Source organism: Somniosus microcephalus, unplaced genomic scaffold (assembly GCF_052327205.1).
Source record: "Somniosus microcephalus isolate GS21.2 unplaced genomic scaffold, FLI_Smic_1.0 unresolved_chr4, whole genome shotgun sequence".
NCBI classification, from domain to species: Eukaryota; Metazoa; Chordata; class Chondrichthyes; order Squaliformes; family Somniosidae; genus Somniosus; species Somniosus microcephalus.
Genome location: NW_028225182.1, coordinates 9,169,349 through 9,190,031, shown reverse-complemented (window position 1 = coordinate 9,190,031; position 20,683 = coordinate 9,169,349). Strand labels below are relative to the sequence as shown.

At 45.4% G+C, this 20,683-nt stretch overlaps 5 non-coding genes across 5 annotated transcripts; all 5 read left to right on the top strand.

Annotated features, from left to right (window-relative positions):
• Positions 1–1,751: 1,751 nt before the first annotated feature.
• On the top strand, positions 1,752–1,823 carry trnae-uuc (transfer RNA glutamic acid (anticodon UUC)). The gene has a single exon. It is a non-coding gene; the product is annotated as a tRNA-Glu (tRNA).
• Positions 1,824–5,691: 3,868 nt separating this feature from the next.
• trnak-cuu (transfer RNA lysine (anticodon CUU)) lies at positions 5,692–5,764 on the top strand. Its single transcript has one exon. It is a non-coding gene; the product is annotated as a tRNA-Lys (tRNA).
• Positions 5,765–7,690: 1,926 nt separating this feature from the next.
• Positions 7,691–7,763, top strand: trnak-cuu (transfer RNA lysine (anticodon CUU)). The gene has a single exon. It is a non-coding gene; the product is annotated as a tRNA-Lys (tRNA).
• Positions 7,764–9,018: 1,255 nt separating this feature from the next.
• trnae-uuc (transfer RNA glutamic acid (anticodon UUC)) lies at positions 9,019–9,090 on the top strand. The gene has a single exon. It is a non-coding gene; the product is annotated as a tRNA-Glu (tRNA).
• A 2,648-nt stretch (positions 9,091–11,738) lies between these two features.
• trnak-cuu (transfer RNA lysine (anticodon CUU)) lies at positions 11,739–11,811 on the top strand. Its single transcript has one exon. It is a non-coding gene; the product is annotated as a tRNA-Lys (tRNA).
• Positions 11,812–20,683: the final 8,872 nt, after the last annotated feature.

The window sequence follows — 20,683 nt, the reverse complement described above, 5'->3', positions numbered from 1 at the left end:
TCTGAGTGAAGAAATTCCCCCTCATCTCTGTCCTAAATGGTTTAGCCCTTATCCTTAAATTATGTCCTCTAGTTCTGTTCTCACCCGCCAAGGGAAACATTCCTTCTGCATCCAGTCTGTCTAGACCTGTCAGAATTTTATACACTTCTATGAGGTCCCCTCTCAATCTTCTAAACTCCAGTGTGTACATCCCTAAACTACATAGTCTCTCCTCATAGGTCATTCCCGCCATTCCTGGTATCAGCCTGGTGAATCGCCGCTGCACCCCCTCCATGGCAAGAACATCCTTCCTCAGATGAGGCGACCAAAACTGTACACAGTACTCGAGGTGTGGTCTCACCAGTGCCCTGTACAGCTGCAGCAAGGTATCCCTGTTCCTGTATTCTAACCCTTTTGCTATGAAGGCCAGCATACCGTTTGCCTTCTTGACCGCCTGTTGCACCTGCATGCTCGCCTTCAGTGACTGGTGTACAAGAACACCCAGGTCTCTCTGTACTTCCCCCTCTCCCAATCTATTGCCATTTAAATAATAATTTGCCCTCCCGTTCCTGCACCCAAGGTGGATAACTTCGCACTTGTCCACATTATAGTGCATCTGCCATTTATCCGCCCAATCGCCCAGTCTGTCCAAATCGCTCTGGAGCTTCCTGGTCTCTTCCTCTGAGCCCACCCCCCCTCCTAGTTTAGTGTCGTCTGCAAATTTGGAAATGCTGCATCCGACTCCCTGATCCAGGTCATTAATGTAAATTGTGAACAGCTGGGGGCCCAGGACAGATCCCTGTGGTACCCCACTTGTTACTGCCTGCCATTCAGAAAATATCCCTTGATGCCCTTACCAGTCAGAAATCTACCCACTTCTGTTTTGAATATACCCAATAACTGAGCCTCCACAGCACTCTGAGGAAGAGAATTCCAAAGATTCACCACTTTCTGTGCGAAGAAATGTCTTCTCTCAGTCCTGAATGGCCTAACCTTTATCCTGAGGCTGTGTCCGCTGGTTCTAGACTCCCCAGCCAAGGGAATCATTCTCCCAGCATCCAACCGATCAAACCGTGTAATAATTTTGCATGCTTCATGAGATCCCCTCTCATTCTTCCGAATTCCAGAGATTACAGGCCTAGTTTACTCAATCTCTTAACACAACCGCTTCCCCGAGGCGTGGCTAGTTCTGGAGCACACGCTTTTAGTGCTGCAGACGGAGTGTTGTCGGAGCTCATTGCATTTGCTGTAACTAATCAGCTCAGCTGTTTCTTAATATCGCTTGGAATTAATCGAATTGAATGAAGTCTGGCTTCTCTCAGGATGGTTACAGACACTTCAGCTTTGTCTTTTGTATTCATCCATCTTTTCTGTTTATTTACTCTATCTAATCGTTTTCTTGATTTTAAAACCCTCTGTCAAATTTCCTCTTAGCCGTCTATGCTCTAAGGAGAACAGCTCCAACTTCTCTGGTCTATCCACGTAACGGCAATCGTTCATCACTGGAACCAATGAAGTACAAATGCATCAATGATTTTTCGCCCCGCACCGAGAGAGACAACATCCAGAGAAAAACACAGGAGGAAATCGATTTCAAGTGCATGCCTACCCGCACTTGGTGCCGAGCTTTCGCGAAGACGTCTGTTTTGTTCTCATGTAAAAAATATAATTTTGTCCGAACAGTTTGCCTGGCGCGAAAGAAACTGAATTGCAAAGGAGCAGGCAATGAAAGCTGCGTTGATGTGCTTGCTGCCAGGAGGCTGGCAGCAGCTTCCCTGGTGGTCTAGTGGTTAGGATTCGGCGCTTTCACCGCCGTGGCCTGGGTTCGATTCCCGGTCAGGGAACAGTGCGTTTTGGGGCTGTTTGAATTGCCACCATGCAACGCACCCTTACGGAGCAATGCTCCGCCCCTGATTCAACTTTCCACACCGCTGCTCAACATCACTCTTCATACAGCGATACAAAATATACATCCTTGATTTCTGTAAAATGCGTGCTGTTTCAAAGTCAGCAGGAATTGATTTCTATCAAATTTACACTGGCTGACTTTAAATGTTGCCAACATTTAACTGCAGCTCTCAGTGTCAGGGCAGTCACGGTTTTCATCAGTCTTCCGTGTATCTTCTTGCCCACTGCACCTCCCAACAAACTTAGCTTATCACAGGCACGGCTATCGATTAATTCATTGCCAGTGTGAAAAATGCAAATTTTGAAACATACAAACGTACAGTAGATGTGGTGTACCTGGACTTCCAAAAGGCCTTCGATAAGGTCCCACATAAAAGATTAGCATGGAAAATTGAGGCTCATGGGATAAAGGGGAAAGTTTTGGCGTGGATAGGGAACTGGCTGTCAGATAGAAAACAGAGAGTTGGAATAAACGGCTCATTTTCTGAATGGCAGGCAGTAACAAGTGGGGTACCACAGGGATCTGTCCTGGGCCCCCAGCTGTTCACAATTTACATTAATGACCTGGATCAGGGAGTCGGATGCAGCATTTCCAAATTTGCAGACGACACTAAACTAGGAGGGGGGGTGGGCTCAGAGGAAGAGACCAGGAAGCTCCAGAGCGATTTGGACAGACTGGGCGATTGGGCGGATAAATGGCAGATGCACTATAATGTGGACAAGTGCGAAGTTATCCACCTTGGGTGCAGGAACGGGAGGGCAAATTATTATTTAAATGGCAATAGATTGGGAGAGGGGGAAGTACAGAGAGACCTGGGTGTTCTTGTACACCAGTCACTGAAGGCGAGCATGCAGGTGCAACAGGCGGTCAAGAAGGCAAACGGTATGCTGGCCTTCATAGCAAAAGGGTTAGAATACAGGAACAGGGATACCTTGCTGCAGCTGTACAGGGCACTGGTGAGACCACACCTCGAGTACTGTGTACAGTTTTGGTCGCCTCATCTGAGGAAGGATGTTCTTGCCATGGAGGGGGTGCAGCGGCGATTCACCAGGCTGATACCAGGAATGGCGGGAATGACCTATGAGGAGAGACTATGTAGTTTAGGGATGTACACACTGGAGTTTAGAAGATTGAGAGGGGACCTCATAGAAGTGTATAAAATTCTGACAGGTCTAGACAGACTGGATGCAGAAGGAATGTTTCCCTTGGCGGGTGAGAACAGAACTAGAGGACATAATTTAAGGATAAGGGCTAAACCATTTAGGACAGAGATGAGGGGGAATTTCTTCACTCAGAGAGTGGTGAACCTGTGGAACTCATTGCCACAGAGGGCAGTGTATGCCAGCTCATTAAATATATTTAAGAGGGAATTAGATATATTTCTACGGGCAAAAGGGGTTAAGGGTTACGGAGAGAAGGCGGGGACGGGATACTGAATTAAAGGATCAGCCATGATCTCATTAAATGGCGGAGCAGGCACGAAGGGCCGAATGGCCTACTCCTGCTCCTATCTTCTATGTATCTATGTATCTATGTGTGCAAGCCTGTAATCAGAGAGTCCGTGGCCCGTGATAACTTGAGCATTAAGATGTTCATTAGCCCTTCCTGTATTGCTCAGTAGCCCACTGCGTGAGGAACTAAGAACCACGGGCATTTTCACTTCTGTGTCGGGCTCAGCACCATGCCTGAAGATTGAACTTGATTTGGCTCGTGATCAGTGCGGCTCAGTGAGACTTCGGCCCGTCTCTCCCTTCACAACCCATCAGTGTGGAGAAAAGAACAGGGAATTTTACACATGTGTTGTGCTCTGTAACTTTATTTGAACATGTCATTGCATTTCACGCTGTGTCCAACACAGTGAGGTCCCCCGTGCTGTGTCAGCATTGTATCTTTATCAACACTGCAGCTTTAGATTAACACAACCTGAGCTCCGAGATCTGGTCGGGTAACATTGCCCGAAGTGAGGAATGAGCGAGAGGGGCAATTCCACCCGGGGATAGAAAAACCTCCAAAAGAACAACAGTATACTGCTTTTGATGTGAAGCCGAAAAAGCTCAGTTGGGAGAGCGTTAGACTGAAGATCTAAAGGTCCCGGGTTTCGGTAGGTTTTAGTTACTTTCTGTCTCCTTCACTACAAGAGGAGTGAATGAGGAGAAATTTTACGCTCCTGATGCCGCGCTTCCCAAACGAATGGGAGTGAAACCACATCGGACATGCTGGATCCGGCTCCAACCGTCCGCTGCAGGTGCGAATCCAGTCGGGGTCCCGCCGTCTGCTCTTATACCGGAGCAGTGTTTGTGGGAGGGGCTGTGGTGCGATAATAAATTTTAGAATGAGGTTTGTTAGACCATAGAGCTGTCTTTCTTTTAGTTTCGATTTACACTCTGCCCAGTTGTATATACGAACAGTTAACAATGTTTAACCGATGTGGTGTGTTCAATGATTGTGCAGTAACTCGGTCACCCAGTGTGAGGCTGAAAGACAATCACGCAGCCTGGGTTCGAGCCTGGCCAACAAGAGCATTGTGGCCGGTTAGCCCAGTTGGTGAAAGCCTGGTGTTAATAACGACAAGGTCGCGAGTTTGATCCCCGTACTGGCCATCAGGATGTTTTTATAATTTTACACTTTTCCTGCACATTTCAAATACAAACTTTATAAGGAAGCCAATGCACACAGACTCACGGGGGATTTATTTGGATTAACATCCATTGCACCTTTGCCACCGGGGCTGAGAGACACATCTTTCTGTTTATTTGTCTTTCTGGGTTTGCTGTTGAACGTTGAACAGGCGGCCTGTTCCCGATAAGGGTAACAGGAAGGTAATAGACAGACAGAGCAGCTCTGACCCCGCGAGATGGGCAAAAGGCTTCAGTTCAGGACAAATGCATCAATGAAATGTTCGCCGGCACCGAGAGAGACAACATCCAGAGAAAACCACTGAAGGAAATCGATTTCAAGTGGATGCCTACCCGCACTTGGTGCCGTGCTTTCGCGAACACGTCTTTTGTGTTCTCATGTTAAAAATATCATTTTGTCCGAACAGTTTGCTTGGCGTGAATGGATCTGAATTGCAAAGGAGCAGGCAGGAAACACTGCGTTGCTGTGCTTGCTGACAGGAGACTTGCTGCAGCTTTTCTGGTAGTCTAGTGGTTAGGATTCAGGCACTTTTACCGCCGCGGCCCGGGTTCGATTCCCGGTGAGGAAACAGTGCGTTTTGGGGCTGTTTGAATTGCCACCATACAACGCTGAAATAGCTCAGTGAGGGAGATCGATTAGATTTGAACACGCAGACTTTTTGATCTGGAGTCAGATGCGCTACCATTGCACCATGAGGTCCACATCATAACCAGGAGTGTTCGTAGTTTTTATATATACTCGTTCCACAAACACTGTTTCATTCCTCCTGCCTTCTCCTGATTCCTCAGTGTCATGCACAGAAGCGCCTGATGCCCTCATTTGTTTAAAGTAACAAGCAGACACAAACACAGGTAATTCGTTCAAAATCTACCCGCAGGTGGCCACATACACAATAAACAGAGCCAGAGAGACAGACAGAATCGGGAATCTCCGGGAAATAGACAAGCGATATTGACAAGGACTAAAGCGATTTGTGATCAGAAATTTGCCTGAACCCCTGTGGTTAATGAAAGGGATTTTGCTGCTTGAGTTCCTTTTACGCCTTGTGCTTCTGGAGGACTTGTTTCGTAGTTTGCAGAAACGCGGCTCAGACATGCTGTTGTGACCGGGCCGGAGCCAAAAGGTTCCTGACTGCAATCAGTGACAAGGCAATGTTGCTGCAACAGGCCCGGCTAGCTCAGTCGGTAGAGCATGAGACTCTTAATCTCAGGGTCGTGGGTTCGAGCCCCACGTTGGGCGGTAGTTATTTTGTTAAACTTTTATGTTGCTTTCAAAGCGTCATTAATTAAGCGATATCCTTGTTTTGCACAATGAAAGAAATGCGAACTGAGAAAATACTGCAGATGCTGGAAATATGAATTGAAACAGAAAATGCTGGAGATACTCAGCAGGTCAGGCAGCATCTGCGAAGAGAGAAACAGAGGTAACGTTTCAGGTCGATAACCTTTCGTCAGAACTATAAAAAAAAAGGTAATGGAACAGATTTTTAAGCAGTGCAGGGGATTCAATGAGATCATGGCTGATCTCCTGCCTCAATTCCACTCACCGGCCCTACCGCCATATCCCTTGATGCCCTTACCAGTCAGAAATCTACCCACTTCTGTTTTGAATATACCCAATAACTGAGCCTCCACAGCACTCTGAGGAAGAGAATTCCAAAGATTCACCACTTTCTGTGCGAAGAAATGTCTTCTCTCAGTCCTGAATGGCCTAACCTTTATCCTGAGGCTGTGTCCGCTGGTTCTAGACTCCCCAGCCAAGGGAATCATTCTCCCAGCATCCAACCGATCAAACCGTGTAATAATTTTGCATGCTTCATGAGATCCCCTCTCATTCTTCCGAATTCAAGAGATTACAGGCCTAGTTTACTCAATCTCTTAACACAACCGCTTCCCCGAGGCGTGGCTAGTTCTGGAGCACACGCTTTTAGTGCTGCAGACGGAGTGTTGTCGGAGCTCATTGCATTTGCTGTAACTAATCAGCTCAGCTGTTTCTTAATATCGCTTGGAATTAATCGAATTGAATGAAGTCTGGCTTCTCTCAGGATGGTTACAGACACTTCAGCTTTGTCTTTTGTATTCATCCATCTTTTCTGTTTATTTACTCTATCTAATCGTTTTCTTGATTTTAAAACCCTCTGTCAAATTTCCTCTTAGCCGTCTATGCTCTAAGGAGAACAGCTCCAACTTCTCTGGTCTATCCACGTAACGGCAATCGTTCATCACTGGAACCAATGAAGTACAAGTGCATCAATGATTTGTTCGCCCCGCACCGAGAGAGACAACATCCAGAGAAAACACAGGAGGAAATCGATTTCAAGTGGATGCCTACCCGCACTTGGTGCCGAGCTTTCGCGAACACGTCTGTTCTGTTCTCATGTAAAAAATATAATTTTGTCCGAACAGTTTGCCTGGCGCGAAAGGATCTGAATTGCAAAGGAGCAGGCATGAAAAGCTGCGTTGCTGTGCTTGCTGACAGGAGACTTGCTGCAGCTTTTCTGGTAGTCTAGTGGTTAGGATTCAGGCACTTTTAGCGCCGCGGCCCGGGTTCGATTCCCGGTGAGGAAACAGTGCGTTTTGGGGCTGTTTGAATTGCCACCATACAACGCTGAAATAGCTCAGTTAGGGAGATCGATTAGATTTGAACACGCAGACTTTTTGATCTGGAGTCAGATGCGCTACCGTTGCACCATGAGGTCCACATCATAACCAGGGATGTTCGTAGTTTGTATATATACTCGTTCCACAAACACTGTTTCATTCCTCCTGCATTCTCCTGATTCCTCAGTGTCATGCACAGAAGCGCCTGATGCCCTCATTTGTTTAAAGTAACAAGCAGACACAAACACAGGTAATTCGTTCAAAATCTACCCGCAGGTGGCCACATACACAATAAACAGAGCCAGAGAGACAGACAGAATCGGGAATCTCCGGGAAATAGACAAGCGATATTGACAAGGACTAAAGCGATTTGTGATCAGAAATTTGCCTGAACCCCTGTGGTTAATGAAAGGGATTTTGCTGCTTGAGTTCCTTTTACGCCTTGTGCTTCTGGAGAACTTGTTTCGTAGTTTGCAGAAACGCGGCTCAGGCATGCTGTTGTGACCGGGCCGGAGCCAAAAGGTTCCTGACTGCAATCAGTGACAAGGCAATGTTGCTGCAACAGGCCCGGCTAGCTCAGTCGGTAGAGCATGAGACTCTTAATCTCAGGGTCGTGGGTTCGAGCCCCACGTTGGGCGGTAGTTATTTTGTTAAACTTTTATGTTGCTTTCAAAGCGTCATTAATTAAGCGATATCCTTGTTTTGCACAATGAAAGAAATGCGAACTGAGAAAATACTGCAGATGCTGGAAATATGAATTGAAACAGAAAATGCTGGAGATACTCAGCAGGTCAGGCAGCATCTGCGAAGAGAGAAACAGAGGTAACGTTTCAGGTCGATAACCTTTCGTCAGAACTATAAAAAAAAAGGTAATGGAACAGATTTTTAAGCAGTGCAGGGGATTCAATGAGATCATGGCTGATCTCCTGCCTCAATTCCACTCACCGGCCCTACCGCCATATCCCTTGATGCCCTTACCAGTCAGAAATCTACCCACTTCTGTTTTGAATATACCCAATAACTGAGCCTCCACAGCACTCTGAGGAAGAGAATTCCAAAGATTCACCACTTTCTGTGCGAAGAAATGTCTTCTCTCAGTCCTGAATGGCCTAACCTTTATCCTGAGGCTGTGTCCGCTGGTTCTAGACTCCCCAGCCAAGGGAATAATTCTCCCAGCATCCAACCGATCAAACCGTGTAATAATTTTGCATGCTTCATGAGATCCCCTCTCATTCTTCCGAATTCCAGAGATTACAGGCCTAGTTTACTCAATCTCTTAACACAACCGCTTCCCCGAGGCATGGCTAGTTCTGGAGCACACGCTTTTAGTGCTGCAGACGGAGTGTTGTCGGAGCTCATTGCATTTGCTGTAACTAATCAGCTCAGCTGTTTCTTAATATCGCTTGGAATTAATCGAATTGAATGAAGTCTGGCTTCTCTCAGGATGGTTACAGACACTTCAGCTTTGTCTTTTGTATTCATCCATCTTTTCTGTTTATTTACTCTATCTAATCGTTTTCTTGATTTTAAAACCCTCTGTCAAATTTCCTCTTAGCCGTCTATGCTCTAAGGAGAACAGCTCCAACTTCTCTGGTCTATCCACGTAACGGCAATCGTTCATCACTGGAACCAATGAAGTACAAATGCATCAATGATTTTTCGCCCCGCACCGAGAGAGACAACATCCAGAGAAAAACACAGGAGGAAATCGATTTCAAGTGGATGCCTACCCGCACTTGGTGCCGAGCTTTCGCGAACACGTCTGTTTTGTTCTCATGTAAAAAATATAATTTTGTCCGAACAGTTTGCCTGGCGCGAAAGGATCTGAATTGCAAAGGAGCAGGCATGAAAAGCTGCGTTGATGTGCTTGCTGCCAGGAGGCTGACAGCAGCTTCCCTGGTGGTCTAGTGGTTAGGATTCGGCGCTTTCACCGCCGTGGTCTGGGTTCGATTCCCGGTCAGGGAACAGTGCGTTTTGGGGCTTTTTGAATTGCCACCATGCAACGCACCCTTACGGAGCAATGCTCCGCCCCTGATTCAACTTTCCACACCGCTGCTCAACATCACTCTTCATACAGCGATACAAAATATACATCCTTGATTTCTGTAAAATGCGTGCTGTTTCAAAGTCAGCAGGAATTGATTTCTGTCAAATTTAGACTGGCTGACTTTAAATGTTGCCAACATTTAACTGCAGCTCTCAGTGTCAGGGCAGTCACGGTTTTCATCAGTCTTCCGTGTATCTTCTTGCCCACTGCACCTCCCAACAAACTTAGCATATCACAGGCACGGCTATCGATTAATTCATTGCCAGTGTGAAAAATGCAAATTTTGAAACATACAAACGTGTGCAAGCCTGTAATCAGAGAGTCCGTGGCCCGTGATAACTTGAGCATTAAGATGTTCATTTGCCCTTCCTGTATTGCTCAGTAGCCCACTGCGTGAGGAACTAAGAACCACGGGCATTTTCACTTCTGTGTCGGGCTCAGCACCATGCCTGAAGATTGAACTTGATTTGGCTCGTGATCAGTGCGGCTCAGTGAGACTTCGGCCCGTCTCTCCCTTCACAACCCATCAGTGTGGAGAAAAGAACAGGGAATTTTACACATGTGTTGTGCTCTGTAACTTTATTTGAACATGTCATTGCATTTCACGCTGTGTCCAACCCAGTGAGGTCCCCCGTGCTGTGTCAGCATTGTATCTTTATCAACACTGCAGCTTTAGATTAACACAACCTGAGCTCCGAGATCTGGTCGGGTAACATTGCCCGAAGTGAGGAATGAGCGAGAGGGGCAATTCCACCCGGGGATAGAAAAACCTCCAAAAGAACAACAGTATACTGCTTTTGATGTGAAGCCGAAATAGCTCAGTTGGGAGAGCGTTAGACTGAAGATCTAAAGGTCCCGGGTTTCGGTAGGTTTTAGTTACTTTCTGTCTCCTTCACTACAAGAGGAGTGAATGAGGAGAAATTTTACGCTCCTGATGCCGCGCTTCCCAAACGAATGGGAGTGAAACCACATCGGACATACTGGATCCGGCTCCAACCGTCCGCTGCAGGTGCGAATCCAGTCGGGGTCCCGCCGTCTGCTCTTATACCGGAGCAGTGTTTGTGGGAGGGGCAGTGGTGCGATAATAAATTTTAGAATGAGGTTTGTTAGACCATAGAGCTGTCTTTCTTTTAGTTTCGATTTACACTCTGCCCAGTTGTATATACGAACAGTTAACAATGTTTAACCGATGTGGTGTGTTCAATGATTGTGCAGTAACTCGGTCACCCAGTGTGAGGCTGAAAGACAATCTCGCAGCCTGGGTTCGAGCCTGGCCAACAAGAGCATTGTGGCCGGTTAGCCCAGTTGGTGAAAGCCTGGTGTTAATAACGACAAGGTCGCGAGTTTGATCCCCGTACTGGCCATCAGGATGTTTTCATAATTTTACACTTTTCCTGCACATTTCAAATACAAACTTTATAAGGAAGCCAATGCACACAGACTCACGGGGGATTTATTTGGATTAACATCCATTGCACCTTTGCCACCGGGGCTGAGAGGCACATCTTTCTGTTTATTTGTCTTTCTGGGTTTGCTGTTGAACGTTGAACAGGCGGCCTGTTCCCGATAAGGGTAACAGGCAGGTAATAAACAGACAGAGCAGCTCTGACCCCGCGAGATGGGCAAAAGGCTTCAGTTCAGGACAAATGCATCAATGAAATGTTCGCTGGCACCGAGAGAGACAACATCCAGAGAAAATCACTGAAGGAAATCGATTTCAAATGGATGCCTACCCGCACTTGGTGCCGTGCTTTCGCGAACACGTCTTTTGTGTTCTCATGTTAAAAATATCATTTGGTCCGAACAGTTTGCCTGGCGCGAATGGATCAGAATTGCAAAGGAGCAGGCAGGAAACACTGCGTTGCTGTGCTTGCTGGCAGGAGACTTGCTGCAGCTTTTCTGGTAGTGTAGTGGTTAGAATTCAGACATTTTTACCGCCGCGGCCCGGGTTCGATTCCCGGTGAGGAAACAGTGCGTTTTGGGGCTGTTTGAATTGCCACCATACAACGCTGAAATAGCTCAGTTGGGAGATCGATTAGATTTGAACACGCAGACTTTCTGATCTGGAGTCAGATGCGCTACCGTTGCACCATGATGTCCACAACATAACCACAGATGTTCGTAGTTTGTATATATACTCGTTCCACAAACACTGTTTCATTCCTCCTGCCTTCTCCTGATTCCTCAGTGTCATGCACAGAAGCGCCTGATGCCCTCATTTGTTTAAAGTAACAAGCAGACACAAACACAGGTAATTCGTTCAAAATCTACCCGCAGGTGGCCACAGACACAATAAACAGAGCCAGAGAGACAGAAAGAATCGGGAATCTCCGGGAAATAGACAAGCGATATTGACAAGGACTAAAGCGATTTGTGATCAGAAATTTGCCTGAACCCCTGTGGTTAATGAAAGGGATTTTGCTGCTTGAGTTCCTTTTACGCCTTGGGCTTCTGGAGAACTTGTTTCGTAGTTTGCAGAAACGCGGCTCAGACATGCTGTTGTGACCAGGCCGGAGGCACAAGGTTCCTGACTGCAATCAGCGACAAGGCAATGTTGCTGCAACAGGCCCGGCTAGCTCAGTCGGTAGAGCATGAGACTCTTAATCTCAGGGTCGTGGGCTCGAGCCCCACGTTGGGCGGTAGTTATTTTGTTAAACTTTTATGTTGCTTTCAAAGCGTCATTAATTAAGCGATATCCTTGTTTTGCACAATGAAAGAAATGCGAACTGAGAAAATACTGCAGATGCTGGAAATATGAATTGAAACAGAAAATGCTGGAGATACTCAGCAGGTCAGGCAGCATCTGCGAAGAGAGAAACAGAGGTAACGTTTCAGGTCGATAACCTTTCGTCAGAACTATAAAAAAAAAGGTAATGGAACAGATTTTTAAGCAGTGCAGGGGATTCAATGAGATCATGGCTGATCTCCTGCCTCAATTCCACTCACCGGCCCTATCGCCATATCCCTTGATGCCCTTACCAGTCAGAAATCTACCCACTTCTGTTTTGAATATACCCAATAACTGAGCCTCCACAGCACTCTGGGGAAGAGAATTCCAAAGATTCACCACTTTCTGTGTGAAGAAATGTCTTCTCTCAGTCCTGAATGGCCTAACCTTTATCCTGAGGCTGTGTCCGCTGGTTCTAGACTCCCCAGCCAAGGGAATCATTCTCCCAGCATCCAACCGATCAAACCGTGTAATAATTTTGCATGCTTCATGAGATCCCCTCTCATTCTTCCGAATATCAAGAGATTACAGGCCTAGTTTACTCAATCTCTTAACACAACCGCTTCCCCGAGGCATGGCTAGTTCTGGAGCACACGCTTTTAGTGCTGCAGACGGAGTGTTGTCGGAGCTCATTGCATTTGCTGTAACTAATCAGCTCAGCTGTTTCTTAATATCGCTTGGAATTAATCGAATTGAATGAAGTCTGGCTTCTCTCAGGATGGTTACAGACACTTCAGCTTTGTCTTTTGTATTCATCCATCTTTTCTGTTTATTTACTCTATCTAATCGTTTTCTTGATTTTAAAACCCTCTGTCAAATTTCCTCTTAGCCGTCTATGCTCTAAGGAGAACAGCTCCAGCTTCTCTGGTCTATCCACGTAACGGCAATCGTTTATCACTGGTACCAATGAAGTAAATCTCTTCTGTGCCCTCTTCAAATTCTTCATGTCCTTCTGAAAGTGCGGCGCCCAGAATAGGACTCAATACTCCAGCTGCAGCCCAACTAGTATATTATATTGGCCCACAAATTCCAGAACGGGGCTTGCAGCCCCTTGAGGTCTCAGTTTCACTGGACACGCCCCCATTGTTTCTGTCAAGCTGCTAAGTATTTCTACATGCAAAGCAGCAGTTTTAATAGGTTCTTGGAAGTTTTTTGAAGATTTTGGTAACTTTTATAAACTTTTTAAAATGTTTACATTATTTTGAGTAATCTGAAATAGTTTCAAAGAGAATTAAAGCAATTTAAAGACTTTTAAAAGCCCTAAAAGAATTTTTTTATTTCCATTTATTTATTTAGCAATGTCGTCGTCATACGTGTCTTCACACTGTTCCCTTTGGGGAACTGTATGAAGTGGTGGAAGGATTTATGGCCATGATTAACGCTCATTCCGTGACCGTAACCATCTTTGAACCAACCATTAGGGCGGTTAGTCCTATGGCGGGAGGGTTTTACGGGCTCCCACAAGCTATACAAGGAGGGGGGCCACCCACAACCACGGATGCAAATATCCCACTGGATGTCAACCCAGAATTTAGAGCCGAAGCTCCGACTCCACTTGCCGGGACTGTTTGGAGCAAGGTTCGAAACCCTACCCTAATCTGGCCCAGCGGCGGGGATCCTACCACTATGACAAAGGCCCAATCCAATTAGCAACGTGAATTGGCAGCATAGGGCTCCAGTCACGGGGAGGGAAAAGGCGCAGGAAATGTATGGGTGTCACCTTTTGTGCGGAGTGGGCCTTTTGCGTAGCAGTAAGCATCCCCGCCGCTGGGCCAGAAGGAGTAGGGTTTTGAACCCCACTCCAGACAGTCCCGGCAAGTGGAGTCGGAGCTCCAACTTTAAATTCTGGGTGGACATCCAGCGGGATACTTGCGTCCGTGGGTGTTGGTGGCCCCCCCCCGCCCTCAGATGGGTTGTGGGAGCCCGTAAAACCCTCCCGCCATAGGACTAACCACCCTAATGGCTGGTTCAAAGATGGTTACGGTCACGGAATGAGCGTTAATCACGGCCATAACTCCTTCCACCACTTCATACAGTTCCCCAAAGGGAACAGTGTGAGGATACGTACGATGATGACCTCTTGCGCAACGCACCTCCTTGGGCCCTCAGTCGCAGATGCGAGGGGGCAAGTCGTGCAATTGTTAATTTTTTTATTTTATTGACATGTAAAATGTTGGCCCAGTAATTCCCTTCCAAATGCGCTAGTACGGTCGGGGTACTTACGCATCTGGCCGGATGAAATGCTGGTTTTCAGCATTCACAGTGCATGTGGGGAAAACCGGCATTTCCTGTCCTCTGAACGAAGGGGTTCAGAGGCAGAACGCGTGCGACTGCACAGGCAGCACGTGCACAGTATAATTCGCCGCTTTCATTAATGCTTTCAGTGAGGTCCAGTCATTACAACTTACACATGAAAAAAGCATGGGTACAGTTGCTCCACAGGCTGCGGAGGAAGCTATTTCTTATCGTGGAGCTTCTGAAAGTATGTATGTCTGTATATATTCCTTTGCGTGTTATGTATATATTCCTTTATTTATGTGTATGAATGTATTATTTTATTATGACTTTCAGAGAAAGTAACTTACTGGAAAATCATAATTAAAAACATACATTCATACACATTAGTAAAGGAATATAAAACATACATACATATACGTAAAGGAATATATGTGGACATACATACATAACTCATTCTCACATTCCATTCACACAGCCACAATTGCTCCTTCTACCTACCGTTCTGAAAACCCTTGTAAAAAAAAAAATTAAACTTTTAAACTTACTTAAAATTTCTTAAAATAACTTCCCTCCCTTTCCCAAACAAAAATATTGCATTTCAAAAGCTCCACGATAAAATATATCTTCCTCCGCAGCCAATGAACAACTTTACACTTGCTTTTTTCACGTGTAACTTCTAAGGACTTTCCCTCACGAATTTCATGAATGAAATCCACGAAGTTCACTGCGCAAGCGCTGCCTGTGCAGTCGCACGCGCTCGAGGTCTGGAAATGCCGGCGTTCCCCACATGCGCTGTTCATGCTGAACGCCGGCATTTCCAACGGCCAGAAGCGTGAGTAAGCCGACCGTACTCACGCTTTTGGCCTGGAATTTCTGGCCCAATGGTTATCCACAACTTCATGCCGTTTGGACTTCATGTTTCTTTTTATATAAACAAGGATCACACATGGTTTATTAACAGCGTTCTAAAGCTGTTCTGCCATCTTCAACGAATTGTTCACAAACTCCCCCAGTGATATCTGTCCGTTAACCCTTCTAAAATTATTCAATTTAGCTTGTAATCATATCAACTCACAATTTTCAGCATTGAATTTCATCTAAATGTGTCCGCCCATTACAACAGCCTGTCTATGTCATCATTTTTAAAAATTCTTTCATGGGCTGTGGGCGTCGCTGGAAAGACCAGCATTTATTTTCCATTCCTAATTACCTTTGGGAAGGTGGTGGCAAGCCACCTTCTTCAACCACTGCAGTCCGTGATGTGAAGGTAGTCCCATTGTGCTGTTAGGGATGGAGTTCCAGGATATTAACACAGCGACGACGCAGGACGGTGTGTGACTTGTAGGGGAACTTGGAGGTGGTGCTGTTCCCATGCACCTGCTGCCCTTGTCCTTCTAGGTGGAATAGGTCGCGGGTTTGGGAGGTGCTTCCGAAGAAGCCTTAGCGGTTGCTGCAAAGCATCTTATAGATGGTACACACTGCAGCCACCGTGCACTGGTAGCGGAGGGAGTGAATGTTTAAGATGGTGAATAGGGTGCCAATAAACGAGCTGCTTTGTCCTGGATGGTGTCGAGATTCTTGTGTGTTGTTTGTGCTGCTCTCATCCCGGCAAGTGGAGAGTATTCCATCACACTCCTTGTTTGTCCCTTGTAGATGGTGGAAAGTCTTTGGGGAGTCAGGAGGTGCGACACACGCCGCAGAATACCGACCCTCTGACCTGCTGTTGTTGCTACAGTATTTATGTGGCTGGTACAGTTAAGTTTCTGGTCAATGGTGACCCCCAGGATGCTGATGGTAGGTGATTCAGCGATGGTAATACTGGTATATATCATGGGGCGGTGGTTAGACTCTCGGTTGTTGGAGATAGTAATTGCCTGGCACTTCTGTGGCACGAATGTTACCTGCCACATATCAACCCAATCCTGAATGCCATCCAGGTCATGTTGCATGCGGGCTTGGACTGCTTTCTTATCTGAGAAGTTGTGAATTGCGCTGAACACTGTGCAGTTATCATGAAACATCCCCATTTCTGACATTATCTTGAAGGGAGGGTCATTAATGAAGCAGCTGAAGATGGTTGGGCCTAGGGCACTACCATGAGGAAATCCTGCAATGATGTCCTGGGCTGTGATGATTGACCTTCAATCAACACGAATTGAAGTCTCTTACTATCTTCTTCACTCTTACATATTTCGTATCCTCTGCAATTTTCAAAATTGGGCCTATACCCCCATGTCCATGACGTTAATGTATGCCAAGCACAGCAGTGGTCCGAGTAGTTAACCCGAGGGAACACCAATTTTCACCTCTATACATTACACAATAACAGCCATTCAACACAACTCGCTGCTTTCTATCCCTTCGCCCCCTTTATATACATGCTGCTACTTCCCCTTTTATTGCATGGGCTTCAAATTTTCTCACATGCCTAATATATGGAGCTTTATCAAAAGATTTGTATTGTCCATATACACAACAGAAAATGCACTGCCCTCACCCACCCTCTCTGTTACCTCAGCAAAACACTCAATACAATATCTCATAAAGCTCTCTTCCGCAAAAAACATTTGATGCGGGGTCAATTGTTAATTTAAAATCTGATATTATTAGATTTCAGTTACCCAAAGTTATCAAGGGATATGGGGCAAAGCCAGGTGAATGGAGTTAGGCAATAGATCAGCCGTGATCCCCTTGAATGGCTCGAGGGGCTGAATGGCTACTACTACTGTTGCTATGCTCCTGTGCTCCTAACAGGTTTATTCGGGATCGCCTGCTTATATTTCTGGGTTTATGACAGATTACTAGAATCGACAGACAATATATCTGTGATTATGAGGGCTCATTGAGAACAACTGCCTATATATATATATGGATTAATCGTAATTTACTGTAAACTCCAGCCAAGATATCTGGGTTTATCTGGGTTCACTTGGATTACCAGCTATATTATTGGGTTTGTCGGGATTTACTGGGATCAACAGCCTATATATTTTGCTTTCCAGGGTTTATTAGAATTGCCAGCTTACATGTCCAGTATTTATTGGTAAAATGTTCCTTTGTAACAGCCTCTGTCTGTAGCATAACACATTCTGCTGAGTCTCCGAAATAACCAGCGGCTCAGCATAAGATTTATTTAGGCGCAACCTCCAGAATGATAAATGCTTATTGGGATCAGTGAGTTCTGGATAAAGTATCCCTTAGAGAGCACGGTTCAGTGAACATAAGAACATAAGAAATAGGAGCAGGAGTAGGCCAATCGGCCCCTCGAGCCTGCTCCGCCATTCAATAAGAACATGGCTGATCTGCTCCTAACCGCTAATCTACAATCACAGAACCATCTCCTGAATCTAACAGAATTAGACACACGAAATAGGAGCAGGATCAGGCTACACGGCCTCTGGGCCCGCTCCGCTACCCACAGGGCCATGTCCGATCCGAACCTAGACTCATGTCCAAATTCCTGCCCGCTCCCCGTAACCCTTAATTCCCTTTACTTCTAGGAAACTGTCTATTTCTGTTTTAAATTTATGTAATGATGTAGCTTCTACAGCTTTATGGGGCAGCATATTCCATGGACCTACCACCCTCTGACTGAAGTAGTTCCTCCTCATCTCAGTTTTGAAAGAGCAACCCTTATTCTAAGACTATGCCCCCTAGTTCTAGTTTCGCACATCATCGGGAACATCCTCCCCGCATCCACCCGATCCAACCCATTCACAATCTTATATGTTTCAATAAGATCGCCTCTCATTCTTCCGAACTCCAATGAGTAGAGTCCCAATCTACTCAACCTCTCCTCATATGTCCATCCCCTCATCCCCGGGATTAACCGAGTGAACCTTACTTGTACTGACTCGAGAGCAAGTATGTCTTTTCTTAAGTATGGACACCAAAACTGTATGCAGTATTCCAGGTGCAGTCTCACCAATACCTTGTACAACTGAAGCAATACCTCCCTATTTTTATATTCTATCCCCCTAGCAATGAAAGCCAACATTACATTGGCCTTCTTAATCACTTGCTGCACCTGCATACTAACCTTTTGAGTTTCGTGCACCAGGACCCCCAGATCCCTTTGTACCTCAGTACTTTCCAGTTTCTTGCCATTAAGATAATAACTTGCTCTATGATTTTTCCTGCCGAAGTGCATAACCTCACACTTTCCAGTATTGTATTCCATCTGCAAAATCTCTGCCCACTTATTTTGCCTGTCTATGTCCCCTTGCAGGTTTTTTATGTCCTCCTCACTCTCTACTTTCACTCCCATCTTAGTATCATCTGCAAACTTTGATATGCTGCACTCAGTCCCCTCCTCCAAATCATTAATATAGATTGTAAAGAGTTGGGGATCCAGCACTGACCCCTGCGGAACACCACTAGTTACTGATTGCCAGTCTGAGAATGAACCATTTATCCCAACTCTCTGCCTTCTGTTAGATAGCCAATCCTCTATCCGTGCCAGAATATTACCCCCAATCCCGTGATTTTCTATCTTAAGCAATAATCTTTTGTGTGGCACCTTGTCAAATGCCTTTTGGATGTCTAAATACACTATGTCCACTGGTTCACCTTTATCCACCCTATATGTTACTTCCTCAAAGAACTTCAGCAAATTTGTCAAACATGACTTCCCCCTCATAAAACCATGCTGACTTTGTCCTATTAAATTATGTTTATCCAAATGTCCTGTTACTGTCTCCTTAATAATGGACTCCAAAATTTTACCTCCCACAGATGTTAGGCTAACTATAGTTTCCAGCCTTCTGTCTACTGCCCTTTTTAAATATGGGTGTTACATTAGCAGTTTTCAAGTCTGCCGGGACCTTTGCTGAGTCCAGGGAGTTTTGGAAAATTATTACCAATGCATCCACAATCCCTACCGCCACTTCCCTCAAGACCCTAGGATGTAAGCCATCAGGTCCAGGTGATTTATCCGGCTTGAGTCCCATTAATTTACTGAGTACCACTTCCTTAGTGATTTTGATCGTGTTTAGCTCCTCCCCCCCTATAGCCCCCTGTTTGTCCAGCGTTGGGATATTCTTAGTGTCCTCTACTGTAAAGACTGATACAAAATATTCATTCAGTGTTTTTGCCATCTCCATATTTCCCACAATTAATGTCCCGGTCTTATCCTCTAAGGGACCAACATTTACATTAGCCACCCTTTTTCTTTTTATATAACTATAAAAACTCTTACTATCTGTTTTTATATTGTTTGCTAATTTACTTTCATAATCTATCTTCCCTTTCTTAATCAATCTTTTTGTTATTTTTTGCTGTCTTTTAAAGTTTTCCCAATCCTCTATCCTCCCACTAGATTTGGCTACCTTATATGCCCTTGTTTTTAGTTGAATACTATCCTTAATTTCTTTACTTAGCCACGGATGGCTGTCTTTTCTTTTACACCCTTTTCTTCTCAGTGGAATATATATTTTTTGGAAGTTGTAAAATAACTCCTTAAATGTACACCATTGATCATGTATCGTCTTACCCTTTAATCTATTTTCCCAATCCACTCTACTCAATTCCGCTCTCATACCTTCATAGTCTCCTTTATTCAAGCTTAGCATGCTTGTTTGAGATCCAACCTTCTCACCCTCTAATTGAATATGGAATTCAACCATGTTATGGTCACTCATTCCAAGGGGATCCTTTACTAGGACATTTTTAATTAATCCTGTCTCGTTACACAGGACCAGATCTAAGGTTGCTTGCCCCCTGGTCGGTTCAGTTACATACTGCTCAAGAAACCCATCCCTAATACACTCAATGAACTCATCCTCAAGGCAGCCCTGCCCAAATTTGATTTCTCCAATTAATATGATAGTTAAAATCCCCCATAATTATAGATGCTCCCTTATTACAAGCCTCAACTATTTGCTGATTGATACTCCGTCCAACAGAGTTGCCACAGTTCGGAGGCCTATAGACTACGCCCACTAGTGTTTCTTTCCCCTTATTATTCCTTACCTCCACCCAAACTGTTTCATTGTCCTGATCTTTTGACCCAATATCATTTCTCTGTATTACAGTGATTCCTTCCTTTATTAACATTGCCACCCCACCTCCCCTTCCTTCCTGCCTGTCCTTCCTGATCGTTAAATAACCTGGTATGTTTAATTCCCAGGCATTGTCACCCTGCAGCCATGTTTCTGTAATGGCCACAAGATCATACCCATATGTAGTTATTTGTGCCATTAACACGTCTATTTTGTTACGAATGCTACGTGCATTCAGATAGAGAACTTTCAAAGATGTTTTGTGACACTTAGTTCCTGCTTTTGCCCTTTTTATTACTTTACCTTTTACTCCATACCTTCTGCCCCTTCCTGACATGCTCTGGTTTTTAATTTCCCCACTGCTACCTAAGTCTATGACCTTCTCTGTTGCCATTTGTATTATTTGCTCTCCAGGAACCTCCCCCCCACTAGTTAGTTTAAAGCCTTCTCTACAGCCCTAGTTATATGATCCGCCAGGACTCTAGTCCCAGCACTGGCCAAGTGAAGCCCGTCCCAACGGAACAGCTCCCTCCTGCCCCAGTACTG